This window comes from Dromaius novaehollandiae, chromosome 3 (assembly GCF_036370855.1).
Source record: "Dromaius novaehollandiae isolate bDroNov1 chromosome 3, bDroNov1.hap1, whole genome shotgun sequence".
NCBI lineage: Eukaryota > Metazoa > Chordata > Aves > Casuariiformes > Dromaiidae > Dromaius > Dromaius novaehollandiae.
The window spans coordinates 64882724-64908454 of NC_088100.1; the positions used below are offsets into that span (position 1 = coordinate 64882724).

The following is a 25731-nucleotide window of genomic DNA, read 5'->3' on the forward strand; positions in this document are numbered from 1 at the left end:
CTCTGCATCGTCTAAGTTGACTGCAACAACGTCAGCTACAATGTCAAGTTGCCTCATTGTCACACGTTCTTTGATCCAAGCTCACTTCCTTCCCCAGAATAGAAACCTGCCAGCAGCTGTGACCAAGAACAAGCTGATCTTTAATGAGTGTGGAGCTTCATTATACTTTCCACTGCATAATTATATGTGTATTTAGAGAAGTGTCTACATGTGCTGTAGATGGCAGAGCCTTTCCAGCTTCAGCCAATTCCCCAAGGTACCTGCAGTGTAACTTTGCGCGCTGACATGCCCTTCAGCTTACAGTTCCCCAATCCTCAAACGGGGTCTGGGTGCGCTTCTGCAGTTACCACGGCTGCCCCGAGCCACCCACCACTGCCTGCCCCACCGGTTCCTCACTGCTCCCTGAGTCTTCGGAGAAGGTGAAGGTCACAAGGATGGCTTGCTGAAAATTTCCAGTTGCTAATGCTCCTCCTTATGCTTGCCTTTTGCATCTTACAGATGGCTTCATCTATAGAAATGCAGAAATCTGGCTGAGCTCTGCCTTCTAAATTTCACAGTATTTACCTCTTTTGAGTAACAACACTTCCTGTTTGGAAAGAACTTTGAATTAAACTCATCAAAGTCCATCAGTATAGCAGTCTGGTGTATTTTTTTTCCTCTTTTTGTGTTCTCTGCAGTGAAGTTTCAGCCTACAGTGCTAACAGTGGTAGTTTAGCTGCCTGTGATGTGTTTTGTTCCTAACTTCTTTTCATTAACATACTCTTTGTGTTACGTTTCAAAGTGTAACTAAATATTTTCGGGGCTAGGGAAAGTGTAACTAGGTTGTACTGATCATGACTTATTTTTGCACTGTTAAAGAACTATAAGCAATTTAAAAATACATGCTAGTTTATGAAAGATTGGATACATCTCTGTTTTAACACTACAACAATGAAAATATCATCCGTAGATAAAATTAATATAGCAAACCCTCTAATGCATGGAGAACAATCACAGGACATCACAGAGGTCAGCAAAAATAGTCACTTGGAAACAAGTAACTGTTTAATCTGTAAACTTGGTTGTTTTGAGCTGGGTGAAGCAGAGACAAGTAGACACAAGAAAAAGTACAAATGAGTTCTTTATTCTTCATTAGAGCACTCTAAAGATAGCATCAAGGACTGCATGGAAATCCCCTGGATACTTTTCATAATCTTTTCTGGTGAATCTCAGGATATCAAATATGAGAGGCAAGGGTAAGTGGATGACCACAGCTGGTATAGGCTGTATTTCAGTATTCCACTTTGTGGAATCCTTCTCAACTGTCTTCCCCCATTGGCTATAAAGGGAGTCTGGATGGCTAGTTCAGATACAGATGTTTACAATGTAAAGGTGACACATCTGGTCAGATGAATCCCATGCACCACTTCTGCGGTGAGGTTTCCTCTTCAAGAAAGTAAGAAAATTAGGGCTACACACAAATTATCTTTTACTTCATTTTCTTCCTAACTAATTAGATTTTGATGCTGGGCAAATCATGAAGATCTTCAAAATTTATGGTGACTAGTTCCTCCTGAAATCAATGGGTGTTAGGAATTTTAATGCCTTCAATATCTGGGGGAATTAACATCTCAGTTCTTCCATTTTTATATTTATTCTGCGTGAAATTGAAGAAATAACACTAATCTATCTCAACTCAGTAGATATGAGACTAAATTCATTACTGATTGTGATATGCACTATCCCAAGGTGAAAGGCACAATACTTAAATAATAATATTTCTGTTTGTGTTGAGGATGTGCTTTTTCCCCACCAACAACTTAACTTTAGGACCAACTGGGTCTCACCTTTTGAGATTCTGCTTTTATTGGTCTGAAGTTACTGTGTCTTCTCCTTCAGGTACCTTATGGGTTACAGAGGAATCAGAATGAGACTTCCTCAAAGGGAGCATATAAAACAAGATATATGTCCCTGCACTAAATAATCAGCTAAATACTAAGCCCGCTTGCATTGCCCTTTCCTCGGTTAGTTTATCAGTGTTATAGAAAATTATTTGGATTCTCAGATAATTTCTAATTCAGGCCAATATGCTTCTGATGTAGAAAATCAGCACAAGTGCACTTGTCTCAGGGTTGGGCTATTTGGAATAAGTGTCAACTGGAAGATACTTGGTATTGTTACCAAGGACAACATATCCTCCACTTGCATTAATAAAATATTCAGGAAAACAGGATCTTCCTTTATGATGGAATTGCATCAACGGACTACCTGGCTCCATCGTCATTCTCTCTTTTTAACAAAGCAAAAGATCTGAAAAGTTACTGAACAATAAGGAAAAATACTGGGCCAGAATTCTCTGTAAATCACTTGCAGTTGGCTGCAGGTGATTATGTTTAGTTTCTTTGAATCATAATACAGTCAAGATGTACCAGGAAATTCATATCCTGCTTAGGCAACGATTAATGTTATAAAACGGGGGAAACAGATGACCCACTTGTTTACTCTTAGTTTTTCAAAGTTATCAAGAAAGGTGAGAATAAACTGTTGCGGCATGAACAGGGAAGTTAAGTGGGAAGTTCATCTCCTCTCCAGCTGGCTGTTATCTATTTCTGCAGTGATTTATTACCATAATCCAGGAATAAACACTCATTTGCAGTGGAAAAAATGTTCATAATAAAGATAAAATTGTGATCTCAGTGAGAATTGAGAAGTACCAGAAAAAAGATCTAGAAACATTAGCATGGAAAAAAGCCTCAGCAATGAGAAATACAAGGGTAAAATCACCTCTTACTCTATTTTGCTTATACGTCCATGGATTGCATCATTCTTTTTTACTCCTTCAATGAACTGTAAACTTATACTGAGCTGTTTGTCCACTGTGCCCCCTCATCCTCTCTGTTGTTTCCAGGATTTAATACTCCACTTTGCATTTGGCTGTATTAAAATGTATTTGTTTTGGTGGGTCTAGTTTGCTAATCCACCTATATTACACTGTCTGACACCTCTGTCTCTCTCAGTTTTACCATTTAGAGTCTTTCTGTTATCTTTTGATTTTATCAATAGCGACTTAATATTTTCTCTCTGACCCCATATCTGATACAGATCTCCACAGAAAATCACTAGAAAAGCCATTTGCTGAAGATTTCTTATTGCCAGCTTATTAATAATTCTGCCAGGATGTCAGTTCTAAGTTTAACGTGCCTGCTTCATTGACAATGAGCGTTGCAATATTTTTCTGTCAGAACATCATACAATACTGAATCGAACACCTCATAAAATTCTCCATAATTACTTTTAGCAACCACTCTAGTAACCGATAGCAGCAAAGCATAAAATCAGGTTTATTTAACAAGCTTTGTTTTCTGTTAAATCATGTACAATGACACTGGTGATTTTCTTTCTTCTTGAAGAAACTATTGTAGAATTAGTGGGTATACCCTATGTTTAGGAAGAAGTGATGTTATTTATTCATATCACAGAAGAACAGTACTTTCCATTACATTAATATTTATGGGAAATGTTAAATACAGAAACAGGATGTTTACTGAACACTTTTTGCCTCTATGTTTACAATTTTATTATCTGCAGAGAGGTAAGTTTGTACTACTGCTGAGATTTATTTGATGATAAAATACTTACTTAAACTTTTATTACATTTGATTTGCCAACCTTTGATTTTTCCTTGATGCGTGCGCAACTTGGACTTGGGAAGAAGTCCAAAATGTTCTTAAGTTCCTTTCTCTATTAATGTTAATGCTCTATTTTTTTACAGAGGAATTATACTGAAAAGATCAAATCATTTTACAAAGGCCATCTGATTGTCATTTCAGAACAGCAAGAAACTTTAGCCACAGTTGAGTTAAAAATTGAATTACAGTGGTAACCTACAAATGCTCTCCAACACCATTAACCTTTAGTAGCCCCTGTGTACCCATCTAATCCATAACAAAAATAAACAGTCAAACCCTTAAAAAAAAGTTTCATACCAGGCAAAATTTTTTATCTACTCTCTGTCCAAAAAGAGTAAACCACCATATCTTCTGCCATCTGGTGCTAGTCTTCAGGGAGTTTCAGTCCCTGCATGTGGGAGAAGAGTGCTCATGTTATAAACAACTCAGATGTTAAATCAACAAATGAGTGACACACATCGTATTGGGTTAGAGTTCAACCTTAAAGTTTTGGCATTATGTGGTAGTCCAGTATGTTCTAGCCTCCTACGCGTCTGCACAAATCATCAAACTCCCCTCTCATATTTTTGCAACTGAGCTGTTCCAACACAACTGAGTAAAGGATCCACAGGTCTCTCAGCCTAGAAAATGTGATGGCCTTTATTTGCAACTCTACCCAAAACAAACTACAAACACAATGTAAGAAAATATTTTTTCCTAAATTAAATAAAAGAAAATAATGTGCTGTGGGCTTCCTCCATCAAGGCACTGAAAGCTTTCAGGAAGAAAGCATTGATTTAAGAAACACTAATTTACATATTTGTACCTAGATCTACTTGGGGATATATGAAAAAAAACTTAAAGGCATATTCATTATGTAAAAAATGCCATATAAATGAGCATTAAATAGTCATCAGAATACCATATATTCAGGAAAAAATATTAACTCAGGAATTGAGATTTTTTTCTGACTAAAAGATATGAAAAATGCCAAATTCACAGCACACCAGTTGCCATCCAACTCCATGCTATGGAGTGCTTTGCGGTGACTAGTGGTCAATGTGACTACACCTACACTCACCTAAGCTAGTTGACCCCTGGGGCAGATTGGGGGCCCCCCCAGTATCCAGCTCCAAGCATCCTTACAACCTGTCTCAGCCTGACCCCAGGCTGCACTCAAAGCAGGCAGCAGCCCTTCCCACAAAGTCCTTGTGGTGGGGTTGCCCAGGGCAGGTGAGACTTGGAGATGTCAGGCTTGGGTGAGAGCACAAAGCCCTGGTTGGTGCAGACCGGAGGAGAGCATCACCTAAGCTGTCCTGCCTTGGCTAGTGTTAGACTCCCTTTAAGGGCTTTCTGCCTTGGCTTTCAGGCAACTCACCTCAGTCAAGCACAGGGTAACCCATCCCCAAAGAAGGAATGAAAAATGCTGCATCCACATCCATCCTGTAGCCTTAGATCTGCCGTGGACCTCCATTATTGAGTGGCAGGTATTTCTCCCTTGGAGGTCCTGGCCCAAGTTGAAGCTGGCTTTGGAGATGATCCAAGGGAGGCCTGTGAAGGCCCTTGCTCAAGAAAAATGTCTGTTAACTTAGCTCTCCCTATACCCCTCAGTTCAACGATGCCATGTTTCCGATGTGCCCACAGACCAGGCTAGCTGCAGCCTGGTCGGGGAGCAAGGCATTTCCATGTGGAGCTGTACTGCTCCTCCTTTATTTCCTTTTTATTTATTTATTTATTTATTTCTATCTTTCGATTTACTCTCATGTATTGATTTATTTCCATTTATTTTTGCATGCTAACAAATGCCAGCACTGCCCCAGCATTCAGGAGAAATGGAGCTGTAAGTCCCGCAGTACCTGTGCAGAGAGGGCCTTGCTACCACCGCTGAGCAGCAGACACAGGGTCCCTCCCGTGGTGGCCACCTAGGGTCCCCACACCTGCCACCAGGACACACCGTGCCTCATTGCCGGCCCAGGCACCCAAGCACAAGCCCGCATCGTCCTTGGCTCTAATACTGCTGAGGCAGATGTACACCACCACTGCCACACACTCTACTGCTTTATCCTGAGGTATCTATGTTTGCAAATGGAGGCAGTTCCTGGCAGGGCATCTTGCCAGTCAGGGCATCTAGGCTGCCCAAAAGTCCCCCCCAGGAGGTGTTGGAAGAACCAGGAAGTCTCTGGGTGCAGCAGCTGGAGTGCTCCCCTTGAGCTCTCTGGCATGACCAAGGCAGTGTGCAAAGCCAGGGAAATGGGCCCAGTACTTACATTTTGCTTTCAGTCCTAGCTCAGCTTAGCTTCTGTCAGACATTTAGTATCCTCGGTTACCCTGAGTCAGCACAATGTAAAATGCAGCCCAGAATCCTTAGGAGGGAGGCAAAACCACTTGAAACCTTTTTCTCTGCTGCTTCCACAAAGCTGTAACAAATACTGACCAGCAGAATCTGGTTTTTCAGGTTTTGTCATGTTTCCTGTGGATTTGGAAAGAAAATGGCACAGAAAATACCCACACAAGCATGTTTCCAGCATGAGAGGAAGGAAGAGCCTCAGTGGCATGTGTCCTGCCTGGTCAGGCCACTCACCCATATCCAAACTGTGCAGCGAAGTGTGGCCTAGGTGTGAGCTTCTAACTGACATCATCCCAGGCACCCAACAGGGATACCATCTTTTGCTATTAAACTATAGCTCATCGATTTCAGCTTTTCTCAAAACGATTCTTGAAAGAGCTAGAGATGTGAGTGTGAATATGTATTTATACCATACTAATCACTTGGGGCAGACTGATATTCAGAACTGTGCTTCACCTTGCTCACAACAAATGAACCAGGGTATCCATGCACTACATATTTTCAGACTTTGAAATTTCAAGGGAACTATATTTAAAAAAAAAGAGGAAAAATTTTATGTAACTGATTTTTTCTGAAAAATTGTGATCAGGGTGAAGAAAGGGAAAGCAGAGTGAAGCAGGGAATTTTGCTGATTCGTTTTTTTAACTAACACCACAGCTCACCATTGCAAAATTATTCCTGTCAAAACAGCAAAAGTTTTTTGCAATATCATTTTACATAATATCAAGATCTTAACATAGAGTTTTTACATGGCATTTTATTACTAAAAGGCTGGATAAAACGGGACAGGGTATATTTATATTGCACTTTGCTTTGCTCCATAAGTAACATAAGTTACTTAACCAAAGAAAATAGTAAGAGGAAAATGAGGTCTTTCTTATAGCATTACTTCTCTTGTCGCCAGAACAAAGTCTATCAAGAACTAAGTTTATAACTGCAATTAAAAAAGCCACCAACTTGCTGCTGAAAAAACAGTGAGAAACAGGAAAAGATAAGTCACACCACACCCAGAAACTGTGCTTGCACAGTCACAGAACAACCTGAATTTCCTGAACAAATGATAGGTGATTTTTTCTGACCTTCAAAGACCCATTTCTGCCCTCCTACCTCTCCAATTCTGGCTTAATCAAAGACCACAAATGAAAAACTTAATATAAAATTTTCTCTTAAATACTCACACAGGCTGGCTGAGTCCAGCCTCTGTGCCCAGTGGTAGAGGCACTTGCTCGACCTCACCTCCTCCACCTCTTCAGGCTGTGGGTAGGGTATTGCACCACCAGGCTGTCTTACAGGTCCTCTGCCACTTCTGTTTGGACTGTGTCCAGATCCTGCCAGCTGAAGAAATACGAATGCAAAAATGTATTTGCCTTCATTTGATCAATCCGTGCTTGAGTGTAATCAGGGATTCCTTTAACTTAAGTCCTCTACTTTTCCCCTGCGTATTAATTACATATACAGCTCCCCATCTCTTGACTGTGAAATACAGGGCAAGCTAGCTAGTAGTGATGACTTGACTGTACAGATTATGTGTGGCTATTTATCACAAGACTGGATTTGGCAGATCATGTGGCTATTTTGCTAAACAAAGTGGTTTATTGTCTTCAGTCACTTATTTTTGTTTTTTATCCAAAGAATAGGATTTTCACAGATACGTTTTTAAAAAGAAATTCCACAAACTCTTAGATGTCAGCTCCTCTCCCTAATTCCTTACTATTGTAAAACCTAAGTTGGAAGCACTTCATTATTCATGCAGCTGCTTCCTTTCCCATATAAAAATAGTTCTTGTTCCTCAAACAGTTTATGTAGCTGTCTTTCATGCATGTCTAGGTACCTGAGCCTCAAATGCTTGTACCTAAGTCTCAGCTGTTCTTTATTTCAGTTCAAGATAAGTTATGTTAGACATGGCTCTTATCTCCAGCTACGCCTCTTCAAGCAACATGAAAATATTGTCATATTTTTCCATAGGTACTTCCCTCTATTTCTAAAATGACTGCTGCTCTAAAACTTCAGATGGGCTTTAGGCCTGTGGCTGGAACCAACAAGTCACACGTGTCCACCTGATGTCCCCAAAGGAAGTCTCCCATTCCCACAACTCCACCATCTTCCTGGGGCTGGCAGCTCTCCCCAGCTTTGGCTCTGTGTGCATCTCCCACGTATTTTGGAGTCCTCATGGCCTCATCACTGTGCTTTGCCATTGCAGAGGCTCATGGCTGCCTACCCATGCCAGGGAGCTGTGGTGGGCACAGAGGCACAATGACCCCTGCCTTGGCTGGGGCCCCAGGGCAGCATCTGTGGTCGGCGCTGCCTCCTCTCTGCAGTGAGAGTGCTATGGCTCCACGGGCCCAGAAGAGTTTCCTTGTGGGTAGATTCCCCTTCCCAGTTCCTCTTCTAGTCATTTTTTGCCTCCTCTGGGCTTGTCACAGCCTCCTCCTGTCTGCTTGGGTAGTGGCCTGCCTGCCTCAAGTGTATTATTCAACATCAGTCTTTCCCTGTGCAAACAAGCATGGCACTCTGAGAGTTCACCTCACAGCTATAGTGTGGTTTCCTTTAGGAATGAGCTTGTTAATGCAAATATGATCTACCCAAATGCCTGTAAGAATGTACTGTTCTTATTTACCTACCTCTAATGCCATAACTACTTCGTGAAGTCCTGAGGACTTCACGACTCATGTGCAATGAACTGAATTATTTCAAACAGCTAGCAGAGACATTTTTGTGCCACATGCTTTTTTTTTTTTTTTTTTAATTTTTTAACCAATTTGTAGTGCTGCTTGGTGGAAGTATTTGTAAACATGGCCGTAGATCAACTTCAGCATTTTGTCTCGCACCCTACAAATATTCTGTACCAGGAAAAGGACCAAGAACAAAATATTAGCGACAGGCTCTGAAGTGAGACTGTGCACGCTCTTGTTCTTACTATACTACTGGAGTCAAGCTACAGTTAGCTGAAATAATAATGCCATGGATGCAGCCCCTTGACTTTGATGTCTTTTGGGCCTTCTCTGCCTCTTTTAGAAGGTATCACATCAAGAGTGAAGAAGTGTTGGGTTTTTTTTTAGGAGGTTATTTAAGGCTGCCTGTTGCACAATTAAGAAATGCTTTCACCAGGTGATTAGCTGCCTCCCCAACCATTAGTATCTTTTATTCATCTTGTGCTTGGGAGTGCACCCAGGCTTTGTGCCATGCTATTTTCATTTCTTTGTTGCAGTTGTTTTCAATCGCAATTGCCAAGGATGTGTCTGTCTTCCAGGAGAAGCTGCGGAGGAGCCCTGGGAAGGCCTCAGGAATGACAGACCCTGCAGTGAGCTGCATTTGTATCCTCGGTCCGTGGCAGGTCAAAGGTCTGCAGCGGGCAGAGGCTCCCCCAGCTAGGTAAGTTGGGGCTGGCCTATGCACCTGCGGGCTGGGCTGTCTGTGTTTCGGGGAATACAACATGGGTGTGTGACCTGATCTTACCTCTTGTGAGCCAGAACAACCAGCACTGCAGCCACTCCAGTGCAAAGCTCTTTACTACGTTGTATTTCTAACCTTAACAAAAGAACAGGACAATGTTACCTAATGGACAACGAAAGAAAAAAAAATTCTTTCCACTTCCCAAGAAAACAATCTTGAGGTCTATAGTCTTGTAAAAACTTCTTCTATACGTACCTTTTTTGAGGAGTGCCTTCCTCAGAGGAATGCATATCTCACCTTGGACTGATCGGGAGTGTGCCCATGCACCCTCCCACAGAGCCCATGCAGGTTCACTAAGAACCGCTATGGTCTGTTTAGGTAATTAACGCTAAAAATGGCATCAGAGCTTGGGTGAATTGTTCCCAGAAGAAGTACTTAATGGCATTAAACTATACTTTTTAAATTATTTTTTTTATTACAAATTCACATAGCTACCATTTGTTCTGATGTATTTATTTCCTCCCTGTCCAAACAATCATTTTCTGTATGCCACCTTCCTTTTATAAAAGGCAGTAAGAAGCCTCCTGGTCTTCCCAGTGTTTGTTGAAGGTAAAGAGAAAAAAAATCAAACTTCATTAGCTGACTTTCATGCATTATGGAGTTTAATAATGTTTTCAAATACCACAGCAATGAGCAAGGTATAGCTATGTAGACTATAATTCACTCTTCAGAGTTTCATGAGAGATTTGTTTCATGTTTCTTTCTAAAAGCAAAACAGAGGAGCAATGTGCTTTAAATGAATCAGGTAAATGATTCATATTTGCCTGAGCACTTTATTTTTGGACTGTATTTCTCTTAGCTTGAAGGGTGAAGACAGTCGGTGACAGTTTTTCTAGTGACCAGCTTCACTTTGAGGTTCTCAGGTTCAAACCCACAGTTTTGAAGGTTAGGTTAGCATCACGGCAGAGGAAGGTCTGCCTACCTCATACATCAATTAAAAACTGTAAAAAGAAGATGATATCAGAGAAGAATCCCTTTTGTTCTTAAACTTTGCACAAATTTCGGTTTTGAGACTAAACTGATCTGAGCTTCCATTGAAATTCTTACCAGCCCCAGGGGCGCAATGAGCCAGACAAGAAGGTGGTAATCCCTATGCTTCAGTTTTCTGTTAAAAAAGGGCTCTAGAGCGCTCCACTGCTATATTCTGCTTCTCCATGTTTGTTTTTATTCTGATTGCCTTTCCCTGAGGAAGGTGTCACCTCAACCTGCTTATAAAAAGAAGTAGAGACTTCAGATGGCTTTTTCTGTCTTTTGGGGATGCACAGTGGTGGCTTGTGCCTGCATCTTGAAATGTTTCATTGCCATCCCTTTAAATCTGGGTGTGGAAGTAAATCAGCATTTGGGTTAACACCACAAGCCTTCCAGTAAAGCCTCCTGGCAGCTCTTCACTTTAAAACTTTTCTTAAACTGGAATTGTTGGTGTAACAAAACCAATACCAAAGACAGAAAATGCTTGAAACTAAAAATACAGACTAACCAGGGGTATTGTGTGTGGTTGAATAAGGGGAAGTGCTTGACCTTGTAGTGCCCTGGGTTCCAGATGAACTGTTCTAAGCTGGCTCAATCAGTATCTGACAGCCTGCTCTTTCATTAATGTTCATCCTTGACATTGTGTCACATCGCTAATCCCGCCCCTCCACAATTTAACTTTATATAAACATTTGCTGATGGGAATTCATGATAGATGCTAAAGGTAGGCAGAGCCAACAACGCCTATCCATGAGGAGTAAAGTACGTTTGTCATCATGTGTTGAACATGTACTGCTTTCAGCCATGCAGCCAAAGCAGGAAAAGGTGAACAAAGTATTCATTCCATGGAGACGGGAGACAGTAGCATTAGAGTTCTATCTATAATACCCACTATTTATACAGACTGAATCTCTCCTAGAAGCCTGTCTGTGAATAACATGATTTTGTGGGTTTTGGGGTATTCCAGACAGATGGATTCAGTCCTTGAGTCTTGCACAAATATCCCATATAACCTGGCCAAATCATTTCACCTATCAATGTTTCAGGTTTCCTTTAAAAACAGTATTCCTAGAAACAGTGCTCTGTATAATATTTTCACATAGTAGATCAGGTGTTTAAGATACTGTATAGAAGTATACATATCTAATGCTACCTCCCAGTGTTGAGGCAGTAAATGAAAGATGCCATCATCTTATGAAGGTATGGTGTTTCTGTAAGATAAGATGACAGTCAGAGCAAGGCTTCTATTTGGCAAGCTCTAAAATTAGGTTCATAATCACAACTTGCTTTCTATTTGGCATCATAATGGGCAGTTTCATCAAGGACTGACTAAACAGGGACACAAGATTAGCTTGACACTCTCTTAAGAAATCCCTCATTTCCCCATTTTAGAAAGCTGCAACGATGTATTTTCTCCGAATTCACATGAGCCCTGGTCCTGTTACTAGAAACAACGGATGGAACTCCTGGGACTTACTGACAATCAACAAAACTGGACAAAGAGTTAATAAATAAATCACCCTTCAGCATGAGAAAACTCTAGAGTACTCTAGTGTAAATTCCTTATTTGCATCATCTGATATGATATACTGATTCCTATCGGCATGACATTTAGCAAAGAAAAAAAAGTTTCACACAATTTTTATAAAGCATTTGTAACTTAATGTGCACCTACCAGTTTCATATGATGTACCCCAGAAGAACCCTCCTTTTACTGAAAGACTAAGACAAAGGTAAAAGATTAATCAAACTTTTCAGCCTCAGCTAAATATCATCTCGAACACTCTCAGCTGAACCTAGTAGTTTCATTTTGAATATATGATCTAATCAAATCTTACTGCTGGAACAGTGAAAAGGTGTAGAAAAAACAGCTATACTCTTTCTGTGGGAATTTGATACCGTATTTTGAAGATAGCTGTCATGGTCAACAAAGTTTCTCCTTGTGGGCCACTTATTTTGGTAGCTGGTGCCTAGCCTGCTTGCTGTTCTCCATCACTATTTTTTGATCCTTAGTCACTGGCACCACATATCAGAGCCCCATGAGTGATGATACCTAGAAACTCAGCCTATCAATAGTTGGACAGAGAAATTTTGGGGTGTCACAATACTGTTTCAGAACAACCTAGTGCATAACCCAGTGCTTTTCAATATCTGAATGTTTTATGTGAAGAAATAGGAATTTATTTAAAAGATTTTATCAGATACAGACACGGAAGTGAATACTTTCTGTCGCTGGACACTCAGAATAATGCAACTTGCTAAATGGGATGCAGTAATGCTTCAGATAAAGACAGAACTCTGCTCCTCTTTTTTAAGATGAACTCACAGTTTTCACATTTTAAATGTACAAGAAGCTGTTAAAAGCTTCTGATTTTAAAAATGACTCTGCTCTTTCAGGTTGATATAGAAATGAAAGAGCTGCTCTACATGAGAAAAAAAATCCTTGAAACAAGTAATTTAATTGAATGAGCTATCTCTAGGTACTGTAGGTGAAAAAACTTGCCATACTGAAAACAATGACAGCTTTTCCTTTGTCTGTTTGGGGACCACGTTTCCACATACTGCCTGTGAAATCAGGGTGGATATTGTAATAATTATAAAAACCTGGTATTTGTAAAGAAAGTGCATTATAAATACTAATCATATACAGAAGGTTGAAGAAAAAAATTGACAGAACACTTCTCAGTGAAAAAATCAGTACTGTTGAAGCAATATTTCACGATATCACATCAGTTTTGCCAAAATTCTATTTCAGAGGAAAAGAGGAGGAAAAGTTCCTGACATTGTCAGATGTTCTGTTTGAATTTCTCAATAAAAAAAACCCAAACCTGAAACTACAGGTTTTTGTCAAAGTGAAATTCCTGTGAGAGTCCAAGTTAGATTAACTGCTAGTCTAGATTTCTTTTGCTGAATTTCTACTTCTTGTCTACAGCTCAGACTTTGGAGACAAGTTAAACATTCAAGTTTCAAAAACCTTCAGCCTCCTTACAGTGATTTTTACATTGTTTTCTAATTTTTTTAGCATGATTTGGTTTCTAAATAGTAAAAAAACCAAAACTGTGTACTATAGAACATTTCTTACTTATTAGTATTAGATTTCCGTTATGGATTGGATCAACATTTTCAAATATGGGAGACTAAAGCTAAGTACCTCTATCCATGCATACACATGTAACCACCTCTGAAAATGCAAAATTAGTATTTATTATCCTTAAGGAAGATGATCGTATTTATGGATTTGTTCTAGTGTAAAAGCAGATGTCATGGGACATGCAGATCCACACTGCCTACTAGAGAGTTAATGACCTGTCGAAGACATGGGCACCTGTACTTTCACACATCTGCAGCAGGTATCAGGATCCAGAAAAACACTTAAAAGAAAGGAATACTTTTTCTGTTAATCCCCAACAAAAGAAATGGCATAGGAAAAAACTCTCAGAAATGCTAGATGGCAGCACCTTGCTGAGGTTAAGCAGCATGTTGAGGTTATTATCTTCACCTTCTTGTCCAGGGCCATTGCATTACCATTCTGCCTAGACAATGTTATGGCTGAATGGGACTATTGCAATTTATGACTGTGTCTCAGAGGCATGATCCTTACCCCCCCCCCCCAGCAACCTTGGTTGCTCTGGTTCCTACTGCATGCTGTGCTAGGCTATGCTCTGTGCAGTGTTTGTTGTGGTCTCAAAGCAGTGGGGACTTGCTGCTAAGTCACTGGGAATCACTGAAATAACTCACCTATGATTAACTTGCCTATTTAGTAGGTGTATGATTTAATTTTCACTGGTCTTAACTTTCCATTTGTCTGATCCACTGAAATCATTGCATCTTGTTTATGAAAGTCTTAGTTTGGACGATACCTAAAACCCAGGGCCTGACAGGATTGTCACAGTATAATTAATGCTCAAAAGCATTTCAAAGGCTGTCCAAGTATAGACAGCACAGCTGAAGTGAAAAATAAAGTTTTACTTTCTAGGTTGCAGTAACCAGAGATCTCCTTTCTCTGACTTTCACTGTAGCCCTAACTGACCACAGCAATACCTCTTCTGTTGACAGAACTTATTCTTCATTTTCTCTGATAACAGAAGCCTGCTGTCAATATCTGTGGAAAAGAGATACTAGGACACTAAAGTTTTTGGAAGCACCTCTAAGCTATCATTTACCTTGATATAGCAATAGTAAGACAAACCCATGGTCGTCCTGGGATAGAAGTGTTTCAAGATACAGCCATGTAGACATGGTCAGTGAAATAACACTACATTCCTGAATTTCACAGCAGCTAGGATCAGCTAGGATGCACCAGCTACATCTGCATTGCAAGCCCTTCCCTTGTTTCCCTCAGTGTCCAACTGAGGTCCTTTCTGACATGATACCTAATGCACAGACATGCCTTGTGGCACATTTGACAAGACCCTTCTGTCACTCTAATCTCCTATTGTCCATATCAGACACACCCAGTGGCTCACAAAGCCTACTCACACTGTGGCCTTTCTGTCATGGTGGTGTGCAAATCTAAGCAACAGGGAGCAAAGAAACAAACAGGTCTACAGAGCTCACTATAGACAGAGTGCCTTACTACTGTGCAGAGTTGTTTTGTGGTGCTCTTCACCAGGCTGCCCTGCCATTTAATAACTAGGGCTATAGATCCATGACTAGAGATAGCAAGTCAACCACCTCTTGATATATGATAGCATAAACTAATTCGGTAAAGCTGTCTATGGCCAATGTGGGATTACCAAGTGAGACAAAACACAGAAAAGCTACCTTTTTGGTTTACTCGCATCCACAGAAGTGCAATAAACAAACATATGGACCACTAGCCCTCTTTGACCTATGTTTCAGGACACAAGCTTAGCTTTTGTGCTATAAAACTATACACTCATTTAAAAGTATCCTTCATCAGTATTTGTTAAAGCATACAGACAGGGCATCTCATGAAAGACGAAAGAAGGGGCACCTCATAGTCATCAGCTGATCAGTGAGGCCTCACTATCAGACCTCATGCCCAGCAGTTCCCTTGCCCGCTTCAATGCTGGATGAGTTCCCCATCAGCTCAGGACCATCACCAGTAAGTACAGTCAACTGGTAGCCATGGGGACCTCCCTGGCTGGCCTGCACAGTGCTTCCTGCAAGCGCTGCAGGCAGAGCATGGAGAGCTGTGAGGCAAGAGCTGGATCTCCCACTAGTGCAGCGTTTGGAGATCCCAGCTGGGATTGGGCTGGGTCTTGCTCTAGGAGTCAGCTGAGGACTTACTAACACTGGCTCAGTGCTGGCCAGGCTGTCCCATGAAGACTGGTTTTGTGCAAAGCTACTTGCATCTCTCTGCACTGCCATCCACTGCCCTTCTTATCCTGGCTACCACTACACAGAATGGTCAAGATTGCTTATACAGCCACAACCTTGTCAGGGTGGGTTGTCCTACATCCTCAGTCTCTTCCCAGGAATTTGCCCAAGGAAAGACTAATCTAGCCTATAAAAACAACAACCATCCTCAGTATAGGTTATGGTAGAGTAAGAATACATGTACTGCCTCTTGTTACTGAATACAGCCATCTAGTGGACGATTTTTGCTCATTGCCTATAGTTTTCAAAATAGCTCACCCAGGGAACACTGCTGACCGATGGACAGACAGACAGACAGACAACGTGCATAAGCAAGAAAATTCCCTTCCTCCTTGTCCACTGCAGTCTAACTTGAAAAGGCCACTTGGCTATGGGTAGACTGCCTAAAATGGAGGCATGGTAAGGTCTGGGCACTGAATTCCCGCTAAAACCAGGCGGTAATTCCTGACAGAAATGGCAACAGCTACATTGCTCCTTGTATCAATTCAGTAGCTATGTTGTTACATACATGTAAAAATCCTATACCCACACGCTTAACTTCCTAGTATACTTTTGCCCTTTCTTCTGCAGAAATAAATTTACATATAACTGTAAATGAGTTTATTTCCTAAATAAATCTTTTGTTATTTATTATCTAAATAAATTTTTTGTTATTTTAGAACATCTGCTTTGGATCAGAGAAATGCTGAATAAAGAGTCTTAAAAAGTTGAAATAAAAAAGAAGAGCATAAGTATGTAAGGTTTTATTTTATATAAATTGGATCACACATTCCTGAGAAGGATGTGTGGGAATACTAATTATACTTACTTACTATTTAGCTAACAGTCAAATGACAAAAAAATAAACAAGAATCACAGAAGAAACTGCAAAATGTCTAAGCATTCATCTAATTTATACCATTAGCTGAATATTGGGAAAACTTGCTGGTCCTCAGCTGAATAGCAGCTTCTATCTCCTGTTCAATTACTATCATGAGGAAACAGAATTCAGCTAGTTGCCCACTTCTGCTGTATCTTCTCCTGCTTCCTTCTGAGAGGAGGCCAGCTGATTGCCAGCCTGGTCCAGGCACTGCCAAACATCCTCGCTCCCCTGCACGCAGGAAGCAGTTGCCTATGGAGGAGGAAGAAGGAGAGGGACGAGGAATGGGATTGTTGCAGTATGAGGAAAGAAAAAGGAGTTTGTGCCACTCAGCCCCAGCTGTAGGTCTCCCAGTGCTACACTGCCAGTGTGCGGTGTGCGTTATTTAGGGACCCCATGCAGCTGTGACACCTCTGAATGCTGCATGAAAGGAGGCAGGACTCCCCCCTCCATCTCATACTAGTGTTTACCTGAACCAGGGCACACATTGAGATCTTGTTCTTATATTGTCAAATTCAAAGTAAGCCAGTATAATCCTCAGCTTCTGTGTTTGTATGCTCACATTCATACAGCTTGGTCTACCTTGTTGCTGACAGTGTGGCAATCTGTGCACAGAAGCAAACAAGCACCATAACATGAAATGAGTACAAATGAGCTTATCCTATTTTAGCAGTAAAAGGTTATAGGCCATGCCGCAGAGACCAACCCTTTTGGCACACATTACTTGCATGGCAGAATGCATGAATTTATTGTTTCTCACACAGGTTTGTGAGAAAACAGTAGAAATCTAAGACCAGAGGAAGCATTCAAATTCCCTGATCTAACCTTCTGTATCACATCAGCCATCAACTACACTGGTAACACTTGCTTTGATTGTACCTGAGTGCGAATGTCACTCAGTCTTGCAGGAAGGCAATAGGCTGGTCCTGCTGAGCCCTCCTTGGAGCTTGCATGTCTCTGCAACCCATAGCCTCACAGCCGAGGGCTGCAACTGTCTGGAAGCCAAGGCCCAGGTTTGCAAGGCGTGGTAGCATGACCTTGGTTCAGCTTTACTGAGGACATGATTGCTGAGCTGCGAGCCAGTGCTTTAGCAAGCTAGGACAATTCAAGATAAGAAAAATGAAAGCAAAGACAGGAGTAAAATAAGAGGCAGCATTAGTTTCTAGCATGAGGACTCAAGAGACAAATACCAATGTGAAACAGTATAAAACCCTAAGAAATAAAGCAGAGAGTCAAAAGACAACATCTCAACAAGATCAAGCATCAGCCCATTCCAAGGATTGACAGGGGCTTTCCCGCTACACTGAGAGCTGCCAGGCCAGCAGGGAGCATCAGGTGCCTGCACTGGGCTGCATGCTAAAATGTAGTTTGGTAGTCTTTAGTGTGTTTTAGTCAACAGACTATTGCTGTGTATTCATAAAGTTGTGTATATCCTGTTTGCATATTCTTACACACAGTAAGAGATGCCTGAACAAAAGCAAACCAGCAGAGGGATGGTTAGAAAACCTACTGCACTGAGAGCACCCTACCATCCTACAAAGAACATAATACTGACACATAATGACGTTACCATCAGGATTTCCATGGAGAGGAGGGGATTTAGGAGCCTCCTGCCACAAGTTCTTTCATCTTAGCGCTGCTTAGCATTACTGAAGTTTGGAGTGTTACAGGGCTGGCTGAGAGCTGACCCTGCAGAGCTGTGTGTATGTGTGCAGCACACCTCCGGCAGCGCAGGACAGCTACACCTCAGGCAAACATCAGGTCACATCCCTACCCACAGCTCCTCAGAGGGTGGGCTGCCTGGGTGTCCACCAATCCGCGTGAACTTCTTATAAGCAGGCAGCCTGTGGCAGCTTCCTCCTCTCCAACAGAAATCACTGATACATTTGTCTATCTCTGTCTGGGGAAGAGCTAGTTTTAAACAAAAAGTAATTCTGGGAGCCCACCCCAGGTTACATACGAACTTTTTAAGCCATGCGGCATGTTCCAGCTGGAGAAGGCAGTTTCCAAGCTGTCTGGCACAGAAAGGTACAGCCTGGCTGCTGTTATTTTTGTGTCTTAGGAATATGAAATGTTTGGAGTTGGGATAGCCGACTGCTGTTCAGGAGCATCATGGAGGCCACAGACAAGATCAGCTCTACCTAGGCATACTATAGCCTAAGTCCAGGGGCTCATTCTGCACCAGAAAACAGAAGCCTCACTGCCGACTGGCCAGAGATAGCTACCATACATCCCAGCCACCACATGGCTGTGCAACAGGAGTGTTCGGGCCTTCTCCCTTTTGTGGTTTAACACTGCACAGACAAATTACAAGCTCTGCTGCCTTTCTTATGGTGCATCAAAAGACTCCAGCCTAGGAAGTTCTTGAATTATTGATTGCAAAAAGCTAAAAGGTATTTACCAGCTAAATATTGTTCCACATTTGCCTTGTTTCTCAGAGTCTTCTTTAGTTTCTGCTCCTAGCCATTGTTCTTATTAATTGTCCTCATGAGGAAGGGGTGTAAGCCCATCCCTATAAATATAAAATATTCTCCCCCTTCCCATAAGGGGGGAGATATAGGTATAACCAAGTGCTCATACAACTCAACCAATAGAAAAGGAGATGGGTCAAAAAGAACAGGGAGCTGAATCTTACCAAGCAGTAGAATCCTACATTCATCTCCAGGCACAACAGCCATTTAGCTGTAGGTCAAATTTCCCCCTCCTTCCTTTTCCAAATCCCTATCCCTGATGTGAAGCACCCTAGATGGCAGCTGATGGTCCTCAAGAGTGTCTGAGGAGCCTGCAGCTACTGTCCCTACAGGGTGTCTCATTGTAGGGATGTTTATTAACCCTCAGAACCCTCCTGGAGGGAGGGAAAAAGAAATTATGGACAAACCAAATGATCACAGGGGCAATGATTGGGAAAACAGTTGTAGTCAAAAGGTTAAAAAGAAAAAGGCAATCAGAGGAAATAATGAGAGAAGCAACCCCAAGGCACCCATGACCCACCCTGAGGATGTCAGGACTCAGTGAATCTGGTTCCTGTTGGTTTCTTCCTTCAGGGTTGAGCTAAGTGCCAAGGTCTTCCAAGATCCTAAACCCCTCCAGGGAAGGGAAAGGGCTGAAGGAAAAGATGGAGAAAAAAACAACTTTTTCTGGAGGATAACATATAAAATAGCGAAGGATGAGCGTCAAAGGGTCAAGAAATGGAGAGATGGGAACCACAAGGAGACACCAAGCAGAGCAACCCAAGACTGCCTGCTGCTCCCTGGAGGTGTCTACAGACTCAGAGATACCTTTGGAGCTGCCTACAGGGCTAGAGGGACCTCTAGTCAATCCTATACGGCAACTTCTTATGACTTGCTTTTCCGCTGTTCTGGCTTCTCTAAAGTGCTATGGTCAGACTGTATCTTATTTTAATCAAGTGAATTGGTAGAGATGCCTAAGTCATGTTCACCTCTTACTATATACTTTATGCTCTGTGCAAAAGCCAATAAATAGCAATACTGTGCTTGATCCTTTACAAGAATCTTTCCTATGGAAAGCCATGCCTTTGCCCATCATCCTGTAAGAGGCTGCAGAGCTGGCTAGCTGCAGAAGAGCAGGAGGATGGAGCCATCCACGGTGCTGTGTGCATGTCCCTTCTCCAGCAAGAAAGCTCCAGAGGGAACTGCTGGCAGAGGAAACATGTCCCTGTGCTCTGCACTCTCAGATTTGCCTCTTTTCCTTCCAGGCACTTCCAAATGGCAGCACTGAAACTGCAGCACTGGAAATAGAGTTGTGTTCTGCAGTGCTGACACTTTCCTGCTGCTGCATGCTCAGGGTGGCTCCTACGCTCTCCGTTTTCTCTTCATCCACAACAGCAGCTTTTCAGGAACAAGGCATCTGGGCTCTGAGCACTCCTGGAGATTTGGCTGCTGGGGCTGGGGGCTGGCTCCGTGCTGGTGCAGACAAGCCCACTGGGGCTATGGGGAGAGGCTCCCCGACAGCACTGGGGAGGCCGCAGCCAGCCCAACCCCCCTTCCCAGGAGCTGCTTCCAGCTACGGCTCTCACACACGGCCTGGTTTGAGCTCAGCCACTGCCATCTGGCAGCCTTGCCTGTGCATGGCCATGGGCTGCTGATCCAGACCTGACCCCGACCTGCAGGCAACCACCCAGCCTGGCCCCGCAGCAGTGCCCAATGCCCCGCTCCCCGCCCCAGGGGCTGGGGCTGCCCCTGGCTGCCCCTGGCTGGCCCTGGGGCCTTGCTCCCTCGAGGCGGGGGGACGGGCCCTGGTGGCCAGGCCCGGCCCTGCCCTGCTGGGACCGCCCCAGCACCAGCCCCAGGGAGCCCTCAGCCCCGCAGCACCCTGACACAAGGCACATAACCTGCTCATCTCCGCTGAACAGTGGCGACCTCCTGATGAGGTACCCGGGCCCTCACCCAGCTGCCCCAGGGGGTCGGATAAGGGTGCCACCTCCCAGCTGATATCACTGTAGCCCTGCTGCCTTCTGTGCTTCAGACTTGGGCAAAACTCAATGCAGTACTTGCAATTTCAAGCTCCTGAGCTGGGCCACAGTGCTGGAAAACCTTGACTTTGCCAGAGCCTTCTTTTCTGTTTTGCTCAGTAATGACAGATGCAAGAATTTCCACATGCATGGACTTCACATCCCAGGTTTGAAAGAAGGGTGACGGGTGTCAGAGCGCAGCAAAATGCCTCCCTTTCATATGGTAGCAAACTGTGCCAGTCACCCTGGCACAGTCAGCAAGATGGGTCAGGCTTTTTGGTAGCAGGGCAGCAAAGCAGCTGATCTCCTTGTCTTGTGGCAAAGTACATGCACAAGGAGAGTGGTATCAGTTGGCAGCAGTGGCTGGATGATTTCCTTTTCCAAATCACTGTCCCTGATGAGAAATAACACTGGGCATTCAACATGTTTCACCAGGAAACTAAGCTCCGGTGAAGCCTGCGGAAACAGAGTGCTAGAGGCGCCGTCACTCAGTAACACTTGTCAGCAGCAGCTTAGGAGAGGGCAGAAAATCCCGCCCTTAATGAAGCCAAGGGCTGTTTTGCCCCCGCCACGGCCGGCGGGACCCTGCAGCGCCGCGAGCTGCCGCCAGGGAGCGGGCGTGGGCAGCGCGGCGCCGCGGGCCGTGCGGCGCGGCGCGGCGCGGCGCGGGGGGCACGGCGGTGGCCCGAGAAGCCACTTAGAGCTGCGGGCCTGCTCTTAGCGGCTGCATCCGTCTGGCGAATGCACCCTCCTTTCTGCATTAACACCCCCCCCCCCAATCATGCCACCTTTGCCCAGCTTCGCCTAAGTAAGGGCACTTTTTGTGTATTAGCTACATTAGCACGTATTAGCTAGTGACAGCGAAACGTGCTTGCAGTTGTGGAAGAGAAGCGTCCCTCTTATTTGTATAACTGCTGTTTAAATCAGTGGAAATTGTTTGCATGATGGAGGGGGAAGCTGCACCTACAGATAAATGGCTGTTGTAGTGTACTGAGTGTAGAAGCAGGAGGTTTCCAGCACTGGAGACTGAAAGTTGCAATGTTTCTTCTCCTGCTGTACGTGGTCACTGCTCTTCTGTCCCTGCTGCTGGGAGTGGTCACCTGGCATTTCACAGAGCTGCTGTCCTTCTCTGCATACAAGGTGTGGGTGTCTTGCAGATCATATTCGTGAAGGAATTAATGCAGGGGGAAAGCAGTAACATGAATATGGACGTACCATGGACATCCCAGGAGTTAACGAACAGTACCTTGCAGGTCTGCAAACTCCACCTTTGTGTTCCTCCAGCCCATCATAACTCTATTCCCTACTTCCTTTGGGCATTCTGGGAAAGTGAATTCCCACACTTAAATATTTGTCTGTAGGAAAATACTCCTCCATCCTCGCTGCAGAGGGGAAGTCACTTTTTTTTTAATAGCAAGAACCACTGGAATAGAGCACAGTGACTATTTAAGTAGGGTGGTGACAGCTGGTAGTTTCTGGGGAGTGGTAACATTTCATCTCAGATGAAATCCCATTGGAAAAGTCAACATTTAGATATTTTATTATTCATAGAAAACAGGGAGAAAAACTCCCAGTTCGACGTGAATGCAAAGTGGGAGGGTGAGCTCGAAGTATGCAAGTGGAATGGAATGATAAATTCCATTTTCCTGAGAGTTTGCAGCGCCTGACTCTAGCCTGCAAGGACAGATGGAGTCACAGCTTGTACATTCCTTATTTCCCTTGTCTGCAGCAGCATGCTCTCCCAGGCCCTGCTCAGCCCAACCCTTTTTATTTTGGATGGCAGCTTTCTTGTATCTTGTAATAAAGGTTTACTGACTCTCACTGTGCTGAACTGAGTAAGCAGTCAAATCCTAAGTCTTGAGATAGGTAGGAATTTTGCCATCTCTCCACTGTAGCAGAGTTTAGCATCAAAGACTTGTAGTCAATTCAGGCATTTTCTGATTTCTGTGAGCAGTCATTCCTGATTTCTTTAATCCCTGGAGTCTCACTCTTTCAACAGAAGCACCCTGTCTTTATCACTTAAAAAGAAACACTCACAAAATGGGAGTAATTATCTCAAATTGAAATAAGCATGAGATTTTGCATTGCAAATTTTTCCACTGTATCTCTCAGAATTTAGTTACTATTCCAGCAAAGACTGAAAGTGACACTCGGTTCAATCTACGACATATTCAAAGATGAGTTCACTACATTAGAAGGTTCTTACTGTGCCAGCTTGGGATTACTGTGTGCATTCCAGAGCGCACAGCAGTCCTTTGTTTTTTGCATGAGAACCAATGCAAAGGACTAAGACGTGGGAGCCCAAAGCAGTTATTTCTCTAGCACACATAATACTCAGAATTAAGGTTGGCCAGCACACAGTGAGCAAGGTCTTGTGGAGAGAAGAAGTAGTTCAAATGACTTTGGTGAATGGTTGATTTTACTGTGTAAGGGAATTAGGTAGACTATTGTGGGTTTAGAAGAGACCATGATTTTTCATGAAGTGTAAGCCCTTAGAGTCTCAGTCATATGTTTCATAAGGTAAAGGAGCTAATCCAGATTCTTTTTGCCAAATTCCAGTTTGCATGTCTACATTCAGCCTACTAGAATTCCCCTTCAGGTTCAACCATTTGTTGCAATTGCTGCTAATGCAACAGATACAGGTACTTTCCAAGTGGTGCACTGCTGTGGTATGCTGTAAGTCAGCTGCCTTATTAGAACCTGGGGAGTGCGGAGAGGTGAGATGTTAATTACTATACAAAGTGGTATTGGCTTCTTTTGAAAGAAAGCTACTGTAGTGGACATATTTCCGTAAGTCTTTTCCCAAGAGATGTGCAGCTACAGAATTAATCTCCTCGCTGCTAAATCCAGGCTAACCCTGTTCTTTTCCTGAGTCTCATGTAACTCCGGAGTTACCACAATAGAATGTGACTGACAGAAAAGAGAGATAACGAAACAGTATTTCAGTGCAGAGTTGCAACTTTTCATAATAATTCCTTTGATCTTGTTCTCCTTCCTTTACGCTGGCTGAGGCTATGAGCTGTGTATACGGCTTCAATTAAAAAAAAATCGGCAGAGACTAATCTCAAATTGTTCGGCCACTTTATCTTTCACTGAATGCGTGAACGTGCCTAACCAATTTGAGGAGACTGCAACTTCCATCAATTTACCCAATCATGGGTAAATACCTCAGTGTAAAAGAGTTGAGTAGTTGGAAATTTTACAAGATTTATGCTTTTCTGTGCATGTGGGGAGGCAGGGAGGGCAGATTGGCAGGCACTTTCTGGTTGCAACCACCCCAGCTTGGGTGGAGCAGGCTTCACACAGCTCCAGCTGATGGTTTCACTCTGTCACTAGGCCAGGGGAAGCAAATTAAACTGCTTGGAGTTGTTGCAATTAGACGTTAATCTCAGCCTAGCTGCTGATTAACTCCTTAATGTCACACTGTCTACCAAACAATTTGTTATTCAGCCATAAACATGACTCTCTAACAGCTCACTGCCTTTCCTGCAAGCATGTGAACAGTCACCCTTCTTCCCCAATCAACAACTTCTGTTGTGGATTTAGCAGAAATTGGACCACCTCCTCACTCCAGTGCACTGGCCCCAGCAGGGCTAGCAAAAAGCTTGCTGGGGCAGAACCGATAAGTAATAGCTGGAGAAAATGTCTCTTCCAAGAGAGAGCATTTAAAGAATGCATCTAAGCGTGATGGAAATCTCTGTGATAGTTCTATAAATGCTTTTAAAAGAAAGACAGTACCTGTGAGAATACTGATGACATTCACATTTTCTTTGTGTCTTCTGGATGCCTGAAGCTGATTCCCTAAGCAACAGATAATCAAAATACAGTTAAAACTTTGTTAAGGTTTTTGGTATGTGCATGGGACCCAGAATGTATCTGTGCAAGCTGAAGTGATAAGATTATTCATGGCTAATACTGGTCTCACACTGGTTGGAAAGGAATCACATAAGTAACTACTTTATCCCTAAGTCAGTGGGCATGACATTTCAAGTTTTCTGTTGTTGTTATTCTAATGTATACAGTCTCTCAATCTTTCAGTGCATTTATCCCTACAGTACCCTCACAAATGGAGTATTCCCCTCCCACTCTTCAGGATTGTGCATAAAGATGGAAATCTTGAAAAGATGCAGGTAATAAAATGGTGCATTGTCAGAATTAAGTGTATAAATTCAGAACTGCAAACTCTTTCTTGTTCAGCTGCTGTCTACTCTTGAAGGTTCCTAAATACCATGGGTGCCTTGCTTTTTGACAGCCTCCAGCAGGCAAAGTACTCACAAGGACATGGGAGACCTATGTTCATCTGCTTCCCATAAAAACACAGCTATAGCCCCTTCTCTTCCCTCACATTGAGTTTCATGACTTCATATTTAACTGGGCTTCAGAAGTAGCATAGTTCTGCAGCCTAATGTTGAAGATACTTATGTGGGAAAGAAGGGTTAGGGGGAGTAGACATGCAAAACTGGATTATATCCTCTTCTGACCATGAACTATTAATATATAATGGTTCTTAAATGTACAACCAGTACTTTGAGAAAAGTCAGAGTTTCAGGTCTTACCTCAGGTGATGTGCAAATCTCTGAGCTCAAGGCAATGATCCCTTTGATCTCTTTCTTTGCTCCTGTACTTAATCTTTTCCTTTGCA

The 25731-nt window shown here is 42.9% G+C and overlaps 2 long non-coding RNA genes across 2 annotated transcripts; one reads left to right on the top strand and one right to left on the bottom strand.

Moving 5' to 3' along the window:
• The first annotated feature begins 1100 nt into the window (after positions 1-1100).
• LOC112996121 (uncharacterized) lies at positions 1101-11963 on the top strand. The gene is made up of 3 exons (XR_003262357.2): positions 1101-1235; positions 9245-9366; positions 11809-11963. It is a non-coding gene; the product is annotated as an uncharacterized LOC112996121 (long non-coding RNA).
• LOC135328029 (uncharacterized) lies at positions 9473-25731 on the bottom strand. The gene is made up of 3 exons (XR_010388756.1): positions 25646-25731; positions 24828-24890; positions 9473-9522 (listed from the first exon to the last, which is right to left on the bottom strand). It is a non-coding gene; the product is annotated as an uncharacterized LOC135328029 (long non-coding RNA).